The following is a 21,935-nucleotide window of genomic DNA, read 5'->3' as shown; positions in this document are numbered from 1 at the left end:
CAATTCAATCTTTTAAACTTAAAAATGAAAAGAAAAGCAATGGTTAGTTCAACCATTGTGGAAGACAATGTGGCAATTCCTTAAGGATCTAGAACTAGGAATACCATCTAACCTAACAATCCCATTACTAGATATATACCCAAAGGATTATAAATTATTCTACTATAAAGACACATGCACACATATGTTTATTTCAGCACTATTCACAATAACAAAGACTTGGAACCAAACAGAATGCCTATCAATGATAGACTGGATAAAGAAAACGTGTCACATATACACCACGGAATACTATGCAGCCATAAAAAAGGATAAGTTCATGTCCTTTGCAGGGACATGGATGAAGCTGGAAACCATCATTCTCAGCAAACTAAAACAGGAACAGAAAACCAAATACCACCTGTTCTCACTCACAAGTGGAAGTTGGAAAAATGAGAACACATGGACCCAGGGAGGGGAACATCACACAATGGGGCCTGTCAGGGGGTGGGGGGTTAGGGGAGGGATTGCATTAGGAGAAATGCCTAATGTGGATGACAGGTTGATGGGTTCAGCAAACCACCAAGGCATGTGTATACCTATGTAACAAACCTGGATGTTCTACACATGTATCCCAGAACTTAAAGTATAATTAAGAAAAATAAAATAAATTACTAAATAAAAGAAACAATGACTACGTACAGTATCCTACTGCGCTTTTTTATGTTGGTGTTTTCAACTATTATCACTCTGGAACAGATGGATCTTCATTGTGTCCATGTTGTTAAGTTAACATTGCCCAATAACTATTTATGGTTTTTTCTCAAGTTTCTCTGGTATTTATTTGGCAATACCCCCCAACAAGATTGTTTTCATTAGTTAGCCACAGAGTGGAGGAGGGGGCACTTAGGACATACTGCAAAATGGCCCTCAGTTTAACCTCCCACAGGACATGAAGATATAATTTTTTCCTTATGTAAGTTTGCGAAGTACTTTATAGGCTGTTAAAAGTAAGACACTTCACTAAAGGGCTCACCAATTAAATCAAGGATAGTGAATCAGTTAAAAGTTCAGAACTAAGTAAATAAAGGAAATAGAACTCAATAAAGCTATACTTTAGCCACAGTATTTAAAGATACTTGCTTCTTCATGTTGGTTTCAGCTTTAAATATTTTAATGTAGGGCCCTGAGTTCATTTATATTTACCAGATTGTGCAGGCCAGTTTTGGTTTGGTAATAATGGTCTTTGATATCTAAATACCAAATAGAACGTGTCTACTCTTTTCTGAGTAGTTTTATTTCTAGGACTGTAGGCTTCTGGCAGCTGGACTAGTTCCAAAGGTGACAAGAGTAAAGGCTCTTTTCCAAGAACATCTCAACACCTTTGCTGAAACATGTTACTTGTGGTAATAACTTTTTCTGCTCATTTCCTATTTTGCTGGTATTCGTTATATCACCTATATTATGATGGTCTCTCTGGAAGTGCCAGAGTTGTGTTTCAAATAGAATAATAATTTTAATGTTCTTTCAAACTTTTTGTATAGAAGCAAGCTATTTCTAACATGGATGTTGATGGGTAACGATATTCTTATTTGATATAAAAATCTTGGAAGTAAAAGCAGGCCTGGTGGAGTCTGAAGCAGGAACAAAGAAAGATATAAGGCCAGACATTACTCCCACACAGGTTTTCTACAGAAACAGAGGAAGCTATTGCATTTTATATAAAGTACTCTCATTTTCTTGCTGATTATGTAGACTATTTTATTGGATATCTTTCTATACTATGTCTCTAAATAGGTGGTCTATTAGTCTTTTAGCAAGTCATTTATTGTTTGGTATCCTTGTGCAGATTTTATCAGAAACGTGGATTTTTAAAGTGTTAATTTAATACATACAATGATGTACATAAAATGGTATATTTTGACTCAATATTAGGCGTCTTTTTTATTATTATTGTACATTCTATTTTGCATATTATCTCCTCCATTTTCCTTGTTTCATTACTATCTGTGATTGTAATCAATATTTTTTGGTCTCAACACATCTATGATATGATGCCTTATTAATAGAAATGATGACACTCTAGTAATGATGCAGGGGTGATAGTGATAAGACAAATATAATTTAGGGACTATCCTTCCCCACTCCAGTATTAAGAATCTCTCCTTATAAGTAATAAGTGGAGTTAATTTTGTCATTTCTAGGTCATATTAAATTATAAAGTTTCTTCTCATCTAAATTATTGTAATTCAGTACTTTTAAAGAGCTGAATTTTGACAATGATTTTTTCTTAATATTTTATAAAGAGTAAGAAAATACCAGTCAATTATCTGTTTCTCCAATTCTGAATGTTGCATTGATTCACTCATTTTTGTGGGCCCAGTGCATTAGTGAAGGAGACATACAGTATGATGGCCTTAATCAAAGGATTTGACTTCTTGGAGTCTATATGAGTTTACTCATTTATAAAATGATTTAGACAAAACAAGATTTTCCCAGTGTTTCTATGGAATGCTATCCACATAAAATGGTCTTTAAAGTAACGTTTTCCATCATGAAATATGTATGGGTTATTAGTCTGTACTCATGCTGCTAATAAAGATATACCTGAGACTGGGTAATTTATAAAGGAAAGAGGTTTAATTGACTCACATTTCAGCATGGCTGGGGAGGCCTCAGGAAACTTACAATCATGGAGGAAGAGGAAGCAAACATGTATTTCTTCACATGGTGGCAGCAAGTAGAAGTGCCAGAAGGGGAAATGCCAGATGCTTATAAAACCATTAGATCTCATGAGAACTCACTCACTATCACGAGAACAGCATGCAGGTAACCATCCCCATAATTATATTACCTCCCACTAGGTCCCTACTATGACATGTGGGAATTATGGGAGTTACAATTCAAGATGAGGTTTGGGTGGGGACACAGCCAAAGCATATCAATGGGAAATATTACCCACAAAACTCTCCTTTTGATAATTAATATTAAACACTGAAATATTTGACCCCATAATTCCTTTTGAAAAATGTATTACCTAGTAACCACCTGTAGTATTTATGGTAAAATAGCAAACTGATTCAATGTGAGGGGTGGCATTGAAACATTTCTGACGCAACAGAGATAATCTTTGGCAATAGTGATCAAGAACTAAAGAAAAGTCACAAACAAATAATCTTTGACTTGAATGAAAAATTAATACCTATAGTTACAATAGGAGACTACTATAACAATTTTATTATAAAAATCTTGAAGGCCAAGATGTACTTCCTAAAATTTTCTGAAGTTACTTTTCAGAAATACAGTTTAAAAATGACTCAAGAAAAATTCTACAAATTAATAATCATTATTAAAATTGAAATCAGTAATAAAAAAATCCTACTTCAAACCATTCCAGGACCAGTTGATTATTCATTATTTTCCCAAAAGGTCTTAGTAATGCCTTAATAAATATTATTTCAAGAAAATCTTAACCCTATAAAATTATATTCAATTTGGAAAAAAAATGCTACCCAATTTGTTTTATATTGTGAATATAACTTATATAACAAACTAGACATATACAGTATAAGAAAAATAAAATTTTTTAAATTAAACCAACAAGCAAAGTTAGACCTCAATTATAAACAAAAACTTAATTAAAATACTAGCAAATATAATTCAACAGTTTATTAAACAAGCACTACAACATTATAAACCATGAATTTTTATTAATCATGAAAATATAATACAGCTTCATAAAACCTATGAATAGAAATTAAAGGGAAAATTTCATATCGTTATAATAAATCAAAAAATGACATTCAATACAATTCAATATCTGTGCTTGATTTTTTAAAAAAATTCTAAGAAAACACTGTAGAAGAGGATTTATTTAACCTGATGAATATTGTTCACTAAAAACTTACAACAAATTCCGTACTCAATGTCGAAACTCTAGAAGCAGTCCCAACATGAGGATGTTCACTACTGACAATTTTATTCAGTATTATATGGGAGATCCTGGGAAATTCAGTAAGGCAAAGAAGTATGTGGTATGAGAATTGGAAAAAAAAAAAAAAAAGTAGGCAAACTTTGTGTTCATGTGAGCCTAAACTAATATGGAAGAAAAAAAGGACCAAAAAAGTAAGTAAAAACTAAGACAATTTTGAGAAACGAGTTTGGGAGACTTTATACCAAGGCTTATTATAAAACTCTAGTGATGCAGACAGGGTGTATCGGAACACAACTAGAGAGTGGACCAGTAGAACAGATTAGAGAGCCTTCATACAGATCTATTCCTAAAGGAAAACCTACTATTTGACAAAGGTGGCATCACATATCAGACAGTAATAGATGGGTGAAATTGACAATCTACATGAAAAAATCAAACAAGACCAGATGGCTATTTCACACTATATACAAAACAAAGTTTCTTGTGGATTAAAAATCTAAATGTAAAAAACAAACACTTTGAACTCTTACAAATTCTTTTAAACATTCTTTTCTTATGTCAGGGTAGAGAAAAAATATCTTAAACTAGTCATTAAAACACAATAATAGTTTTTTAAAAAAAGATTGCTAAGGTCAAAAACACCAGAATTTCTGTTCAAAGTCTCTGTATATAAGATTAAAAGACAAAGAACAGACCAAAAAGAGATACTGGCAACTCTTATAATTGATAAGGATTAATATTCAGATTTAAGAACTCCTATTAGTAATTATGAAAACGTTGAACAACCTGATGGAAAAGAAGGAAAAGGACATAAACAGAGACCCCACAGAAGAATAATCAGAATTGATAATAAATGTATAAAAAGATGCTTAACCTGACTACTAAACAAGGAAGTGTTAATAAATCAAAATGATATACCACTTCACATCAATCATATCAGCAAAGATGTAAAAATTTGCCAATGCCAAACATTAATGAGAATGTGGTGAAATAAACACTTTGGAGGGCAATTTAATATCACCAAGTAACTGCTTCAACCCATCAGTGTTGACATATACAAGGAAACATACCCAAGAATGTTAACTATACCATTTTAAACATAGCAAAACCTAAAAACAGCATAACTGTCTATCTAAAGGAAAAATGTTCATACAACAAAATAATGTGCAATGGTTAAAATGAGTGAACTATAGATAAGTAAGTTGCAGAAGGACACAAATAGTGTATTATTTGTATATAGCATGAAATCTGTAAAATGATATTATTTAGATACACACATGCTATGTTCTAAAAGCATGCATGGGAAAGATAGCAACTTCAGAATAGCAGTTACTTCTACATAAGAGGAATGAAAATTTGGTTGGAGAAGAGCAACACAGGTGGATTAAACTCTCTCTCCAATGTTTTAGTGCTTACAAATATCTGAGGCAAATATGGCAACATTTTAACATATGATCAGGCTGTGTGGTAAAAATTAAAAATTTTTTAATTTTTAAAAAACAAGAAGCAAAAGTACAGTGAGCTTTGTGGAACCCAAATATAAATAAAGCAATAAAATATGACTGTCCTAGCTAGTGATGGTTTGCCTGGACCTCAAGGCTAAGAAATCATTGCACTTACTTCCTCTCTCCCAACTCTTAACTGGAACCCTCCTCTCAAAACACAGCCTCCTTTCCCCAGCATCCATCTTTGGTTTCCAACCTGGCTTGCTTACTGGGCACTTCCTTGTTTCTCTCCTCACCTCTACAGCAATATTCTTCTATAAGGCTGTCAGGCTTCAGGAGCTGATCCTTAATCCAGATTTTGAGTACAGAATCATTTCCTTGGGCAGACCCAGGTCTAACCGTCTGCTCAGATTCTTCCCTGGATATGGGTGAACTGTGGTACATTCATACTGTGAAATACTTCCCCGCAGTTAAAGGGAATGAACTATAGCCACATTTCTCAACATGGATATATCAAAATATAATAGAGAGCAAAAGAAGCAAACACTCCTCTCAGGAACCACTTTTATTTGCCCTCCTGGGCCAGAAAGCTGCCCACAGCCTGGCCTCAGCTGGAAGCGGGCACTGCCCTTCCACAGTTGTAGCACTTGAAGAGTCCAAAAACATGTGGGAAAAGCTTCTGCTCTAATATTTATTGAAAGAACATAAATAGAATACAAAATAATACCTCTGGTAGGTTCGAACACTGTAAAAATTACATATATGGAGCAGGACTAGAAGGGAATAAAGAGAAATGAAAATAGATTTTTAAAAAATGTGTCAGGATCGTAGGTAATTTTCTCCCCTTTCTTTTGCATCCCATCGATATTGTTATGTGTTTGTGTAACAAGTTATTTTAAAATGTTAAAAAACGTTGGTTGTAGGACAGATAGAATCAATCTGTAATCTTTCTGGTAACGAACAGTGAATTTTCTCCAAGTTGATAATGGGCTTCAATTCTGCTGTCAGAACCACAGTTTATCTGCCATTCCAGGACACCCATTTCCTACTGATCACATGCTCTGGGATAAGAATAACGTAGAGCACCACTGTATTATATAGCTGTCTGAAATTTTAATCACAACTTGCTTTTCAAAGCAACAGACTAATTACTTAACATTGTAGGATTGATAAAGAAAGATTATAGATATTTCAAAGGCAATTTGTCGAGTTGGTATAAACAAACTGCTTGCCCCAAACTGTTGAGATGTTAAGATTCCACTTGATAGAATGATCATAGGCCAGTAAATACTGCAACTGGATGGTAACAAAGCCCTTCTGGGGGCAGCAGTGTAATGTCTGGTCTTGATGATAGGTGTTGACAAAGTCCTGGGTTCCAGTCCTAGCTCTGCCACTGTATAATCATGAGAAAATGCTTGGCATTTCTGAGTTTCAATTTTCTTTGGTGAAACAGAGATGACAGTGTTCACCTGACGGAAGGGATGTGAGCATGAATTGAGATAATGAACGTAAAATAGTTAGCTAGAGACCTGGCCCCTAGCAGATGCTCAGTAAATAACAGCTTTTAATTTTCAATCAGCTCATTTTCCCTGAGCTCTGTTATGTGTGGCCCTTAGCTAAGTAATATAGGTGGGCCATTTTTGAGCAGGCCTACAGGTAGAGCAGCAATTGACACAAAATGTAAATGTAATTGCCGAAGATGTAGCAGGTCTGGTGAATGCTATTATTTGAAGAATACTATGACTATGGATTAACAATATAGCTCAACATACCCCCCCCACCGATTTTTCCACTCAGAACAAATCTATAGGATATAGCCATATAACATAGAGCTGAACTGAGAACACCACAGCACGCAGTTCTCTTCAATATACCAACACAATTAACACCCCATATACTCAGGTTAGTAAATTATTTCTAAACTGGAAGTTTGTCACATATTCTTATTGACAGAAAAAGAATAAAAGCAAAGAAAAGCAAAACAAACAAAATGTCGTAGGAGAAGAACCTATTGCAAAAAGAATAAAAGTCAGTCCATTGTTGTGGAGCAGAATCCGTAGGGCTATGACGTAGGATCACTACAATGTGGGACGGGCACCTAGACAAAACCTCCTGTTGTCCCTGCCGCGAACCACTGGTTTACCTCTCTGGTTTTCCGTTTCCGGAATCTATGTGTGTTTATCCAGAAGAGAAGGTTGCTGATCAAGGAAGCAGGTCCTTAATCAGCCTAAATGGGAGGAGTGAGGAAGGACAAACCAGTGAGGCTGATCTGAGCTTAGAGAAAACTCTGAAGGACAAGGCAGGTGTTTCCATGAATGCATGATCCCTAAAATCTCAGAGAGGCTGCACCTTGCCCTTGGGAATATTCCAAACCAGATCCTACTGGCATATTCTTCTGGATCACCTAAAGACTTCATATAAGAAACCTTCCCTCTTCACATCAGGTGCTCAATTTTCCTGTTTCTGTCTGAACTTTGCTCATTTAAAAAAAACACAATAGATTTCACACTAAAGTTTTTATCTTTCTCCAGGGTATTTTTCTTCCATTTACTTAAGGAACTGTGCCCAGAAAATATTTTGAGAATGAAACTGTAGCAAGAGTGAAATAACTTACAGAGCCTCAACCTTTTGGGGCATGATTTCATATTACTCATTTTAAATAACTGCTGGTGTCTGGGATTGCTATAGATGTTTGTCCTGTTGCGTCATTGTGGAACATCTGAAAAATATTTTACTGGCAGCTTGCAAAGGAAAGACGAGTGATGGAGACAAAGCCATGGAAAGCATACAGCAGGGTCTGCACGGTGATCCCAGTGCCTCTGAGCTCTCAGATTCACTTTAGGCAAGTCATTTGATATACTCCCTATCAGCCCCTCAGGTTTCTTGCCTGCCAAACAGGGATAATAATATTTTTCCAATTTACCTCTCATGGTTGTCATGAATTTTTTATAAAACAACATTCATAGAAAGGTGTTCTGAGGAAAAATATAAAGGTATACATAGGTCATTACTATTTTCAGTCCTCAAGTTCCATTTGGGAACTTATTCCATTAGAATTAAGTTCTAGCTTGCACAGCTATCATCTCCCACTTGCCTTTGCAAAACCAAAATAATTTAAAGAGAGTTATGGGCTGAATTGTGTCCTCCAAAATTCGTAGATTGAAACTATAACCCTGCAATGTGACTATATTTGGAGATTAAGAACACCTTTTTGCAACAGCTGGAAATCAAAATACAAACTTCAAAGATACCTTTGTGTCTGTATCTATTGACTCCGTTAAGTTAGGTTCTCAGCCTGAGAAATGTCCTCAAGGGCCTTACTGGGAATGTCCTGACCTGCCACGTGTAGCCCAAGCCTCTGGGATTTGGATTCTTAGGAGTTGAGCCAAGGTATAAGGTGACTAGTCTTGGACCTTGAATGGCCCTTACACCATGGAAAAATTTCCCCAGCTGCATTGGAATGTTTGGGCTTTTTACTTTGGTTGAGATTTGAGGTCACACAAATGTCCAATGGTAGATGCTAATGTTGAAGTTTTTAAATCTTTATTTTTATATGTTTATTCATGTGTTGTACTCTGTCCAGCTGGATCCAGTTCGATTTTAGGTTCCATGAAACTAACATGTGATTTGCTGTTACTGCCTGCCAGGTGGTCATTCTTCCAGACTCTATGGGCATGTTTTTGGTCAGAAATAATAATATTTTAAAATAACCCTCTGAACTCTATTTTACTATTACTATTATTATTATTATTTTTTTTTTGAGGAGGAGGAGGAATGGGACACATTGACATGAATCCCTCAGCAGGTGATTTTGTAAGACTCAGTGTAGCCTGTGCTGTTATCCAGACTGAAGAAAACATCCATTTCACCTTCATCTATCTGGCTGTGCAACCACCCTCAAATCAACATTACTGAAAGAATTCTTCAAATTAGTACCACAGAAAGGATACTGTTCTGTGTCTGTCAGAGCTGTTTTCTGTCTCCCTTTTCAGCTGTGCTTTTCCGCCTGCAGAAAACTCCACCTACTTCCTAAACCAAAGCAGGCAGTATGCAAGGAGGCATGCCTTTACTAGCAGGAGGGGTCTGAAAATAGCTGTTTAGCTATAAATTCAGAACCTGGTACACCTGGTGTGAGTGCTGGGCGCCTGGGGTCTGACCAAATGGTAGTCCTCTTCTTCCCTCCGCATTCTGGGCCTGGTCCACATGGCCTGGCCTTCTGCCTCAGCTTCCTACTGGGACTTGAGCCCTTTGCCGAGTCACAACTCTCTGGACTAAGGCCCTACACGTTGCCTGGCTTCTCAAAGACCTTTCCCCTGGGGAGAAAAAACATGCTCCCATAGTCTCTTTCCACTCTTCCTCCTTCCTCACTGCAGGCAACCATTGCCTTCCCAACAACTGGCTAGGCTCCTGCATGAACACAGATATCCAGAGGAATGTCACTGTATTATAAAGATTGAATAATCCGTGCCAGGTTTGAATACATCCTGGTGGGGAGATGTTGGCTTAGCCAATCAACTGACATGTGGGATAGGAGCTGACAAGAACATTCTCATCCCCAAAAATTGTATATAGCCCTGATCTGCTCCGAACCACGTATAGAAGAGAAACCTAAGGCTCAGAGAAAAAGCTGAGGCAACACACTATGAATCATTCATTATTTATTAGTTTATTCAATAAATACTGAATACTTAGTAGTACAAGAAATGCACTGAGTAGTACAATAAATACTGAGTATTAGTAGGTACAAGAAATGCACTGCTGTGGTTTCTTTCATTTGAGAGATTTGCTTGGTTCAATAGAAGTCCCACCCTTCCTATATAACAAATCTTAGCATAGCAAAAAATGAGGTCATGACACTGAGTTCTCCCTCTATTAAACTACAGGCTCCACAAGTAAAGACTGTGAAGGAGGAGCAGTGAGATTAGTCTTTTCTTTTGGAATCTGCAGAAGCCACTTCTGCTGCATGATTAGACAAGTGAGTTTTTTCTCTAACCTTTTTCCAAATAGTTTCTACACTCCACAGTTTGTGGATTTTCAATAGGCAAGGGATGGGGGTGCAAACTCCTAACTGTAAAGTCTGACAGGAAACGTGTATGAAAGAAAATATGAAACATCATGAAAATCTGAGGAAAAAGAAATCCTTTGATCTAGTGAAGTCTTTAGTAACCATATTTTAAGAACTCTGATACTGTGCAGACTTCTAATGAATGGCCTTCTGGCAATTCTTAAATCTAGAGCTTTGGTTTTGTTGTTGTTGTTGTTGTTAATCCATATACCCCAGTCTCCACAAGATTCCATGAAGGCTTAAAACAATAATCCTTAAACAATGCTATGAAAGGTTATGCAGTCATGAGAAAATGAGGTCTGGCAGCGTGTAGCTTACTCCAACAGGGCTTTCCCTTTATTATAATAAAATAGCCTCTGTCCTATCTGTCTGTCCATTCTCACACTGAAGGTTCCTTTTACTTGTGAAATGACTGCTGCAAAATAGAGGCCGAGTCCAGAGGCCTCACTCAGTCTCCTCTGAGATGATAAGAACTGTTTTTTCATCTACCTCTGGTCTCTGTGCGAATAAGTAAGTTACTTTCTCTGTATTTGAATTTCAGTGAAACCATTGCTTAGCAGCAGCAACAATAAAAAGACTTCCTTTGAAAAATATATACATACATGTGTATGTTTGCGTACATAGATACAGATATATATACATACATGCATGTGTATCTTCAAAGGTAAAAAAATCCATCTGTTATTGCATTAGTTAATATTTAGACTATGAAAAATAGTTTAATAACAATAATAACAAAGATTTTTGAACATATCTATGCCAGGTGCCTTGTTGTTTGCTTGATCATAATAACACTATGGCAGCCATTATTAATATTCTCATTTTACACAGTAGGACATAAAGGTATAAAAAGGGATGCAAACCATCATCCTTCATGAAATTTAAAATTTTCCCCTAGATGTTTTTTTAAATCATATTTCAAAAAGATAAGAAAAATGGAACATCTGCTCAGTGAAACTTCAGGCAGAAAACGATGAACTCTTAGATTAAGCCAATTGTCCATAGGCAGTTTCTCTTGGCTTTCTTTAATAATTTAGAAGCAATGTTTCCTTCTTCTCATGAAGTGCTTTTGGCATCTTTGATTTGTATTACTTTGGAAAGAGCAAAGTTAGTTAATTAAAATCATAAACCTAGATGAACTAGGTTAGGATTCTACTCTGCTAATAGCGTTAATGTTTCATGGTGTGTTAGCCTATCTAATAATGAGAAAGTGACTACTTTATCTTTCAGATATTTTCATTTACTTTCTTACGAGCAGCACAGCTAAAAGTTTTGTTTTGTTTCAAATGAGAAAAGAAGTATTTGTGACCAAAAAAATAATCATGTTTCTGGATCTGTAAACACGAAATCTATAAAACAAATGTTTTGCTAAAATGTCTTCTTTTATCACCGATTTATCTGACAGCAAAAATTGTTTTCCTGGGGAACAAAAGATTTTGTGGAGGAAAGTTTGTATCCTAAAGCAGATTGATTAAACAAACTGAATGTATTGTAGAGTCAAGGATGAGAACCCATTTCTCTGTCTAAATCAGAGATGCTTAGGTTTAAACGTTTCACTGAAATTGTCTTTGTGGTGATAGTTTAGCCACCATGCCTATTCCCTTGCCAATAATATACATTCATAAATCAGTCAGATTTCTGTTGCATTGAAATATTGACACTGTGACCAGAAGAAGAAAACCATGGTCAAACCAATATGATGTCTTTGAGTCAGATTTCAGTGAATTTGATCAATCTGGCCCAAAAATATTTGAAAGATTTAATAAGCTACATTTAATTTTCCCCACCTCTAAACTGAGCAAGAGAAAAAATCTTCATATATAATAATAACAACCAAAATTCCTATGAAAACCTTTTTCTGTTCATTCAACCTGGAAGAAAAGGAAACTTAAATGAATGCCAACATGGACATAAAAGAGAGGGAACATTTTTAAATTTATTAAGACAAACAGTGTAGTATAGTGGAAATAATATTTCAAGTCCTGGACTTGCACACTAACTCTGTCATTTAATTGTGCGATGAGCCTCCTGAGCCTCAGAATCTTCTTCTAAAATGTAGATCTATAACGCTTCTTCTATTTACCCCATAAGATTGCTGTATCTCAAGAGTAAGTCTGTTTAAAAGTATTTTGTAAAGATGTAAGTACTCCAAATCATTTTAATATTAATATTAATTCTTGTTTAAACAAAAATTTTGGGGAGGGAGTGATAGTAGTTGATGTTATTGCTGTTGTTTAGAATGACAGCCTCCCAGGAGAACCATTTCCATTTTCATTGCAACTCCAGAGACAACAATCAATGCTATTCAAGTAATCTTTGTGTCATACAAGCAGGTCTGCATAGAACACTAGGTAATCAATAGTCTCTATTCTTTGATCCTGACAAAATGAATGATCAAAGCATTCCAAACAGTCAATAAGCCTGACTCTTTTAAAATAAATCAAGTATTTTATTACTTTTTCCTGAAGTGACTGCCCAAATCAGGGAGGGGCAGAGGCAGGCATGCCCACAAAACTAACCAAGGAAGTATCCTCTGGTTAAATCATTGTGAAGCAGAACTGTTACAACGCTTGGGGTTTGTAAGCACACTGAAAAGAATTATATATCTATATACGCCTGTTACTAAAGTTCTTCATAACAGTAATAATTTAGGAAGGTAAAAGAGGGTAGATGGATAGATGGATGGGCAGATAGACAAACAAGGGACCAATGGATAGATATAGTAGATGAATAAAATTAAAAGTGTACGCTTCCAGTACCAATTTTAACAATTCAGTCAAATAGGAGAAAGAAAAAAATTACTCTTAATGACATACCTAGGGATAATGACCATAAATGTTTTAATACTTACTAATGTTCCTTACAGTGTTTTTCTATGTATAGTTTCCTGTTAGTTTATTTTACACAATTGAATTATGCTATACTATGCGTTGATGTTTGTGTCACCCCCAAATTTATATGTTGAAACGCTAATCCCCAAGGTGATGATATTAGGAGGTGGGCCCTTTTGGGAGGTAATTCAGTCATGAGTGGGGAGCTCTTATGGATGGAATTAGTGCCCATATAAAACAGGCCCAATCTCTTGTTGCTCCTTCTCACATGAGGACACAGCCAGAAGATACCATCTGTGGATCAGAAACTAGACCCTCACTAGACACCAAATCTGCTGGAGTATGGAATTCCTAGCTTCTAGAACTGTAAAAAATAAATTTCCATTGTTTATAAACTACCCAATTTATGGTATTTTTTCATAGCAGCCTGGACGGACTAGGACAACATATTCAATTTTAAAATCAACTTTGTTGGGGGTATAATAAAATTTGTAAATTTTAAATATAAAACTTGATAATATTTTGTCCCTATCAAGACATAAAACATTTATATCACCAAAATGGTCCCTTGTACCCTTTACAGTGAAGCGCCTCTCAAACCATGCCCCTGGCTGTCACTGGTAAGTTTTTTGTTGCCATAGATTTGTCTTGTCTACTCTAGAAATTCATATATGGAAACACAGAGTTTGTAATTATTTGTGCCTGGCTTTTATTCACTTGGCATAATGTTTCTGAGATTTAGTCATGCATCCATCATTTGTTCTTTTCATCACTGAGCACTATTCCATTGTATGAATTCAATACAATTTGCTTATTCATTTACCTTCTGAGGAACATTTGGATTGTTTCTAGTTTTTTTGGTATTAAGAATAAAGCTATTATGCACATTTATATGTTAAATATAAAAATTTTAATGATGCTTTTTATACTCACATAAAACAGAAGTATTTATCAATTATTAGTAAAATTTTCAGGAATATTATTTTAAATGCCTAATTTTCATTCAGTGGATACACCATAATTTACTTAAACATCCTCTATATCTGTATATCTAAGTTGTTTCTCATTTTTAAATAAATAATAATGTAAGAAACATCTTTGCTTTTGCTCTGCTTTGAGTGCTAGCAAAGTTTTTAAAAGTAGTTCAAAATTAAGCTGAAATAAAAAATTGAAAAAAAAAAGCTCAATAATGTTCTTTTCATTCTTTGGTCTTAAATATACATTAAAACATTGGACATTCTACCAGGATAATTAATAAATGCATTCTAAATTCTAGATGCTTTCTAAAGAGTTTTCTCTCTTCCTGGCTTTTATTCGTTTCTTTTTTTCTTTCTTTTTTCTTTGCTAAGAGTTTCTGAAGAGTGTTAGCTTCATTTGCTATCTTTTCCCTTTTCAATTGACAATCACCTTGATGAATAGAGGAAGCAATGCATCTTAACTCTCTTTGAATTAATTGGAAGGAAAGAAACTGTTCAATGAAGCCTGATATGTAGGTGGTGAGAATTGTTTGTTTTTTTTCTTAAGCTTGGAAAATGTGCTTCTGCAACATGGCAGTCGAGCCCCACATCAAAGAAGCAAAATATAGAATAACAGAACAAAAAAGAAAATTCTTTTTGGAGCCAAAAGTGATCAAAACAAAACTTTAAAGGTAAAGCCTATAGTGACAGAACTGCTGGGGACTGAAGTGTTTAAAATACACCTGTGTGTATACTAATTGGAAAACTCATATTCACAATCTCAACAGTCCTTAAACAAGCAACATACTTACTGTGTGTTTCTGTTCTAAATGGCCCCAGTATCATTTTTCTGGGGAAGTGGACACTGGGTCCATTTCTGTACTTTGACTTAAAGAACAACACCATGCTCAAGGTATTTAAAAATGTAACTCATACAGGTAAGTAATGCTCTCTAATTTATCCCTCTGTTTTCCATACCAAGAAATGGACCCTTAAAATACCTCATTGCCTTCAATTCTTCTTTGCAATTACTGCAGTCATATCTGCATATTTTTAATGATTATATATTCGCATACCCTTTCTCTTGGGGACGTAAGGTCTCACTTCTACAGATAACATTGAATATTCAGGTTTTAGAATCCGAGAGAGTTGAGTTCAAATCCTACCTCTGGCTCTCACAATCTCACGTGGCTATGTTCCTCAAGCCTATCTTCAGGATGGTTTGGTTGTGTGCTAATATTTGATAGAGAGATATAATCTTTACCTAAAAGAGAATTTCCTCTCCCCTTACCTTGAAGTGCTTTCCAGAATTCACAGGATGTTTTGTTATATATTTTTTAATTCCAAAAGTCTTGACAATAATTTCTAGACTACACTGTAACTGCTGATAAGCACCTTGTGTCTGTATGGCATTTTTTACTTTTCAAACTATTTTTTAATTTCTACTGCACTAGATCAGATTCTTGAATTGTAGCCTATATCTGAGATAGCATTCATCTCAAAGAAAGAAATAGTTTGGTGATTTCTTACTAAAATTTGAAAGGATCTGTTCATTTGTTACCAGCAACATCTTTTGTTGATAAAGTGCCTTGTGAAGTTTTGATTATGAACTCACCAGTACATATGTGATTATACACCCCAAAAAGGTGGCAAACTTTGAGCCCAACTTACCATACAGCTATAAATAGATAGATAGATAGATAGATAGATAGATAGATGCATACATACATACATGTGTGCATACAATGACATATATATACATAATGGCCCAGACGCAGAACAAAATTTTTGCTTTGAAAAATGCTGTGGTCTAGTTCATTTGGAAATTCTAGTACCTTAGCTTATACACCAGGAGATGTCGATGATTAATTTTAGTGGTTAACTTGACTGGATTAAGGAATACTCAGATAGCTGGCAGGGCATAATTTTGGTGTATGTCTGTGTGGCTGTTTATGGAAGAGATTGGCATTTGAATCAGTGGGCTGAGTAAGGAAGATCCACCCTCATCCAAAGTGTGTGGGCATCTTCCAATCAGCCGAGAGCCCAGATAGAACAAAAAGTCAGAGGAAAGGTGAGCTCACTTTCTCTTTTCTCTCTTTTCTCTCTCTCTCTCTTCTGCAGTTGGGGTACCCTCCTTCTCCTGCCTTTGGACATCAGAACTCCAGGTTCTCCAGTCTTTGGACTCCAGGACTTGCACAAACACCCACAGGTTCTCAGGCCTTCTGCCTTGGAATGCGAGCTACACCAATGGATTCCCTGGCTCTCCAGCTTGCAGAGGGCATATTGTATAACTCCTCAGCTTACATAATTGCATGAACCCCTAAAAAGTTTCCTATCTCTCTCTCTCTCTCTTTCTCTCTCTCTCTCTACCTACCTACCTACCCACTATCTATCTATCTAGTGCCCTATTGGTTATATCTTTCTGGAGAACCCTAATACCAAGATCATACTTAATTTTCACATTCATTTCAAAAAATATTTATTGAGCACATTTCTGTGTTAGAGACAGAGACATTTGTACTTGAATCCCTCAAGCAGATCTCCACCTTTAAAGAATGTAACCTGAATTTTTTGATCATTCGAATCAAAGTATTCTCATAAGTAACATTTAATATAACTTATTAATTTTCCAGTAACTCTTACTCTCAGAAATTTGTTGGTTGCTTCATGAAATTATTACAATGAAATATTTCTTCTAAAAAATTTCCTCAGCTATTTGTCTTAGTCGGCTAGGGCTGATATACCAAAATACCGTAGACTGGGTGGCTTAAACAATAGACATTTATTTCTCATAGTTCTGGAGGCAATATGCCCAAGATGAGGGTGCCAGTACGGCCAGGTTCTTATTGAGGGCTCTCTTCCTCACTTACTGATGGCCACCTTTCTGCTGTATCCTCACATAGTGGAGAGTGAAAGTTCTGGTGTTTCTCTCTCTTCTTATAAGGACACTGATGCCATCATGGAGGCTTTATCCTCATGACCACATCTAAACCTAATTCCTTTTCAAGAGCCCCACCTCCTAAAGCCATCACACTGGGGATTAGGGCTTCAGCATACGGACTTTGGTGGACCACCAACTTCAGTCCCTAACACCACTGCTATAAGAATGAATGTTTGTGTCTCCTCAAGTTCATATTTTGCAATCTAATCCTTAATGGTATAATACGAGGAGGTGGGGCCATTGGGAGGTGATTAAGTCATGAAAGCTCTGCCCACATGAATGGCATTAGTGCCCTTATAAAAGAAACCCCAGGGAGCTAGCTGGCCTCGTCTGCCATGTAAGCATACAGCGAAAAGGTGCCATGAGCAAGAGAGCAAGCCCTCACCAGACACCAAATCTGCCAGCACCTTGATTGTGGACTTACCAGCCTCCAGGACTGTGAGCAATAAAGTTTCTGTTGTTTATAGACTATACAGTTCATGGTACTTTGTTACAGCCGCCCAAAAGGACTAAGACAGCTACCCACTGGCAGACTTCCAGGTGTGATCATTACAACCTTCCTGACCTGGACCTCGTCTGTGTTGCCAATCTGTGAGTCAGTAATGGGAACAACAACAAAGACTGTCAAAGGCAAGAAAGGAAAATAGCATATATTCAAGGACTCTAACAGGAAAAAAGAGCAGGGTTTAATTTCAAAATGCCATTATTGTCTTAACACCAAACTGAAAGAAGTGGCCTCACTAGAGCTGTGGGAAAGGGTCAACAGTTGGGGAGGTACGAGAGACTGAAGGAAGGTTCCCAAGTGCTCCAGGAAGTTTCTTACCAGCATTATCTCCTGATCATGTAAGGGTTTTCTGTGCTTTCTTCATCAGGCCTTTTTCAATTATGAGTGAATCCCAAATCCAACTGACTTAAGAAACACAAAAGTAAGCATGAAATCTATTGGCTCTTGAATACCTGGGAAGTTAAAGGATCCAAGGCATGACCGGATGTAGGGGTTGAAATATTGTCCCTAGACCTAAGGGTATTTCTGTTTCTTGGCTCTCAGAATCTCTGCTTCACCCCAGATAGTCTCTGCCCACATGGTGGCCCCAAGCAGTACTCCACATAACCATGATGTCCAGGGGCACAGAATGTTCTGATTGGCCAAGCTTGTATCATGTGCCTACCTTGGAGACTGAGGGGTGGGGTTAGTTCCACCTGAACCACATGACTTGGGGGTAGGATCTGGTCCCTGAGATACGAACCTTTTGATTGAAAGATGGGGAGAATAGATGTTAGGATTTCAGTTCTCCATGACTGGTCTCTGGCTGCAACCCCAGGCAGGCAGTGTCCATTAAAACTTCGGACTTTAAAGTCACGCAGATCTGTATTCATATCCTAGGTCTACCACTTCCTAGCAGTGGGGCCTCAGGCAAGTTGCATAATCTCTCTGTACCTGTATCTATAAAATGGAAATATTAATTATACCTTGCTCATAGATTTCCTATGAGGATTACATGAGACCATGTGTGTATAGAAAGCACAATATAGTACCCAGCAAACAGTAACCAAGCACTTAAATATGTAAAGAAGGAGGTGTGACTGAGAAGCATAGACAATTTAGAGACAAAATGAATTTTATCTCTGAACAGTCATGGGCACCTTTTAAAATCATTGATAAAAAGATGGAAACAAAACTCAAACTTAATTCGTCTACTGGTATTAAATGTTTCATAGGTGTACTAAGATGTTTCTCAAACATTTCATAAGAATTTCCACCACTGCATTAAAGATTTTCTCAATAGTTTCACAACTTCAGAGTGGTAACCACTATTTAGCTTCTGCACCTTTGTTAAAAATATATGCATGATTTAGGAGAAATATTTTGAAATATTAGGATTTTTCACAGCCCTCAATTACTCTTCTGTGGTCATCTGCAAATGCAGGCTATCTGGTTATGTACTTTGATGGGGAAGAAGAGGGGAAATTCAGGACCTACACAAAAGATTGAAGTAAAATCTAATACAAAATTGAGATTGCTAACACAGCACAGAAGTGCCAAAACTGCATGGATAAGTGATTTTGAAAACCATCAAATAGACATTCCATAAGGTCAACCAAAATGGAGTGTGCCTGAGAGTAATGAGTGACTTTAGTCCAATAGTTATTAAAGTGCCTGAGAGAAAGTTTTTCTCTTCTACTAGCTTCTTTCCCTTATAGGAGAATATTATGTAATATATACATTTCATCTTGCCTTTAATTGCTTGGTTTAATAATAAATACTTAACAATTTTTTTTTTTAAATTTTTGCTATACCAGAGGAAAAATCTATCTTGGTGTTGGAGTGTCTTGGAATTCGTGACAAGGACAAAAGTACACCAAGTAAACCAGTAAAAGAAAAGGTAAGAAGGCCCAATCCAAAATCCAAAGAAGTCCATTCACTTTTCTTCTGTCCTTCATTTTTCCCTCCTTCCCTTCCTTCTTTCCTTTCTTCCTTCTTTAAGCACAAGCAATCTGTGACTATTTTGTCATATTCAAATGATATTTTTACAAACAAAAGACCCAAATTTGATAATATGCTGAGGTTATGTGCCATACAAAAACATAATCTTTGATGTTCAGGATTGAATTTGCATTGTTAATTGCAATGATTTTCTACATGAACTACACCAAAACACCTAAGTGAAAAATCCACTTGACTCTCTTGGTAATATCACAACCAACAGCCAAACAGTTTCATAATTAAATGCACCTTAAAAATTATTTCATGGGCATATTATAGACATTACCCTTGTGAACTTCAACTGGAGTTGTTTGTCAGTATAAAATTTAGTACTTCTCCTTTGGTGAATAATAATAAAGTCGTTAAAGTAGTGTCAGGGTTTGAATGTGCCAAAGGTCATTTGTTGGAAAAATAATCCCCAATTTAGCAGTGTTAAGAGGTGGGAACTTTCAGAAGTGTTTAGGTCATGAAGGCTCTGTCCTCATGAATGGATTAATGTTGTTATCATGGAAGTGGTTTTCTGATAAAAAGGGTAAGTTTGGCTCCCTTCTCTCCTCTCTCTTTTGCATACATGCTGTCTTCCCTTTCTTCCTCGTGGCATGTATGACACAGCGAGAAGACCTTGACAGATGCGAACCCCTTGACCTTGGACTTCCCAGCCTCCAGAACCACAAGTCAAATAAATTTCTGTTCATTATACATTACCCAGTCTCTGGAATTCTGTTACAGTATCACAAAACTGACTAAGACAAGTAATTTTAATGTTTAAGGTACTCTCTCTTAAATTTCAAAAATGGCCATAAGGTTTTTAAGCCCATGGGCTTTGGTATCAAACAGATGTAGATTCAGTCTCAGATTTGTCATTTATTAATCATGATTTTGGAAAATTACTGAATAGATGTATATTCCAGTTTCTTCATCTATACAAAGAAGATAATTTTAAAAACTACGTCAAGAATTGGTAATGAGGGTTAAATTCAGATTTCATATAAAGAGCTCAACACAACATCTGATGTATAATTAGCACACAATGCATTTAACTATAGATACTTAGATTCTGTACTTGTTTAAATGTAGTTTGCTTGTTTGTTTTACTTTGTTTTTAAAAGTCTTGGATCCATGAATGACGGATTGAAAAATAGATCTAAAATTTTTCTGTTTAAGTCCCATAGATCATGTGCTTATTGAGCATAGGGACTGGCTTGTTACCATTTTAACCCCAGACCCTCCCTGGAGGCCTAAGACAGAGTAAGAACTATATAAGCAAGTGTTGAGCTTGTCATATTCTCCTCACTTTTCCTTTACTTTTTGCATAACAGATGCTACCTTATGGGCGCATGTGATTCTCCCTAGTCAACCTTGGGCAGAATTCAGCAATTCTCTTCATTCCCAAAGGAAAATCTACCTCATTGGACTTTGGTTTAAAAAAAATGGGGGCGGGGGGATTTTTCTGGAGGTTGAGCAACGGGGCAAGAAAAAAGGATTTATATTACACAGCATGGGTTTTCTTTTCAGATCTCCCAGATCCCTTTTGTCTCAATCTTATAGACTTTCCAAAAAAGCCCTTCCATATCCACTCTCTCTATTTCAGCATCTTCCCTGGGAACTGCTTTCTTTACCCATTTTATATACAAAATAATTTAGCTCCTGTAATCTGGCATCCACATTGCTTTATGCAGTCACGTGTTGCTCAATCGTGCAATATGTTCTGAGAAACGCAACATGAGGTGACTTTGTCATTGTGAAAACACCATAATGTACGTAAACAAACCTAGGTGGTATAATGTACTACATCCGTAGGCTATGTGGCATAGCCTACTGATGCTAAACTGCAAACCTGTGTAGCATGTTACTGTATTGGATACTGGAGGCAATTGTATTTGCCTTAAATGTTTACACAATTTTAAGTATTTTTGTATCTAAGTAGATACAAATATGGAAAAGATACAGTAAAAATAAAGCATTATAATCTTATGGACCACCATAAGATGTGTGGTCCATCTTTGACTGAAACATCATTATGAAGTGCATGATTGTACTCTCTTTAAGGTAAGTAAACAAAAATTCTTCCATGTTCAGGTTCTATTTTCTCTGAATAGGATGCTATAGATAGCAAATGTCATTGTCTCTCAATTCTATTTTTTCCCTTTTCCTATAAAGATATTTATTTATTGTCACTCAAGACTGCAAATAGTATGAGCACAAAGACTGTCAGTCAAGTTCGCCACCTCAACATTAACCTACAATATAATGGGCACTCAGTAACTATTCATTTGTAATGCATGTCACTGTAGAATAA

The sequence above is a fragment of the Trachypithecus francoisi genome, unplaced genomic scaffold (genome assembly GCF_009764315.1).
Source record: "Trachypithecus francoisi isolate TF-2019V2 unplaced genomic scaffold, Tfra_2.0 Lachesis_group16, whole genome shotgun sequence".
NCBI classification, from domain to species: Eukaryota; Metazoa; Chordata; class Mammalia; order Primates; family Cercopithecidae; genus Trachypithecus; species Trachypithecus francoisi.
The sequence above is the reverse complement of the archived record's forward strand: the minus strand, read 5'-3'. Positions refer to the sequence as shown.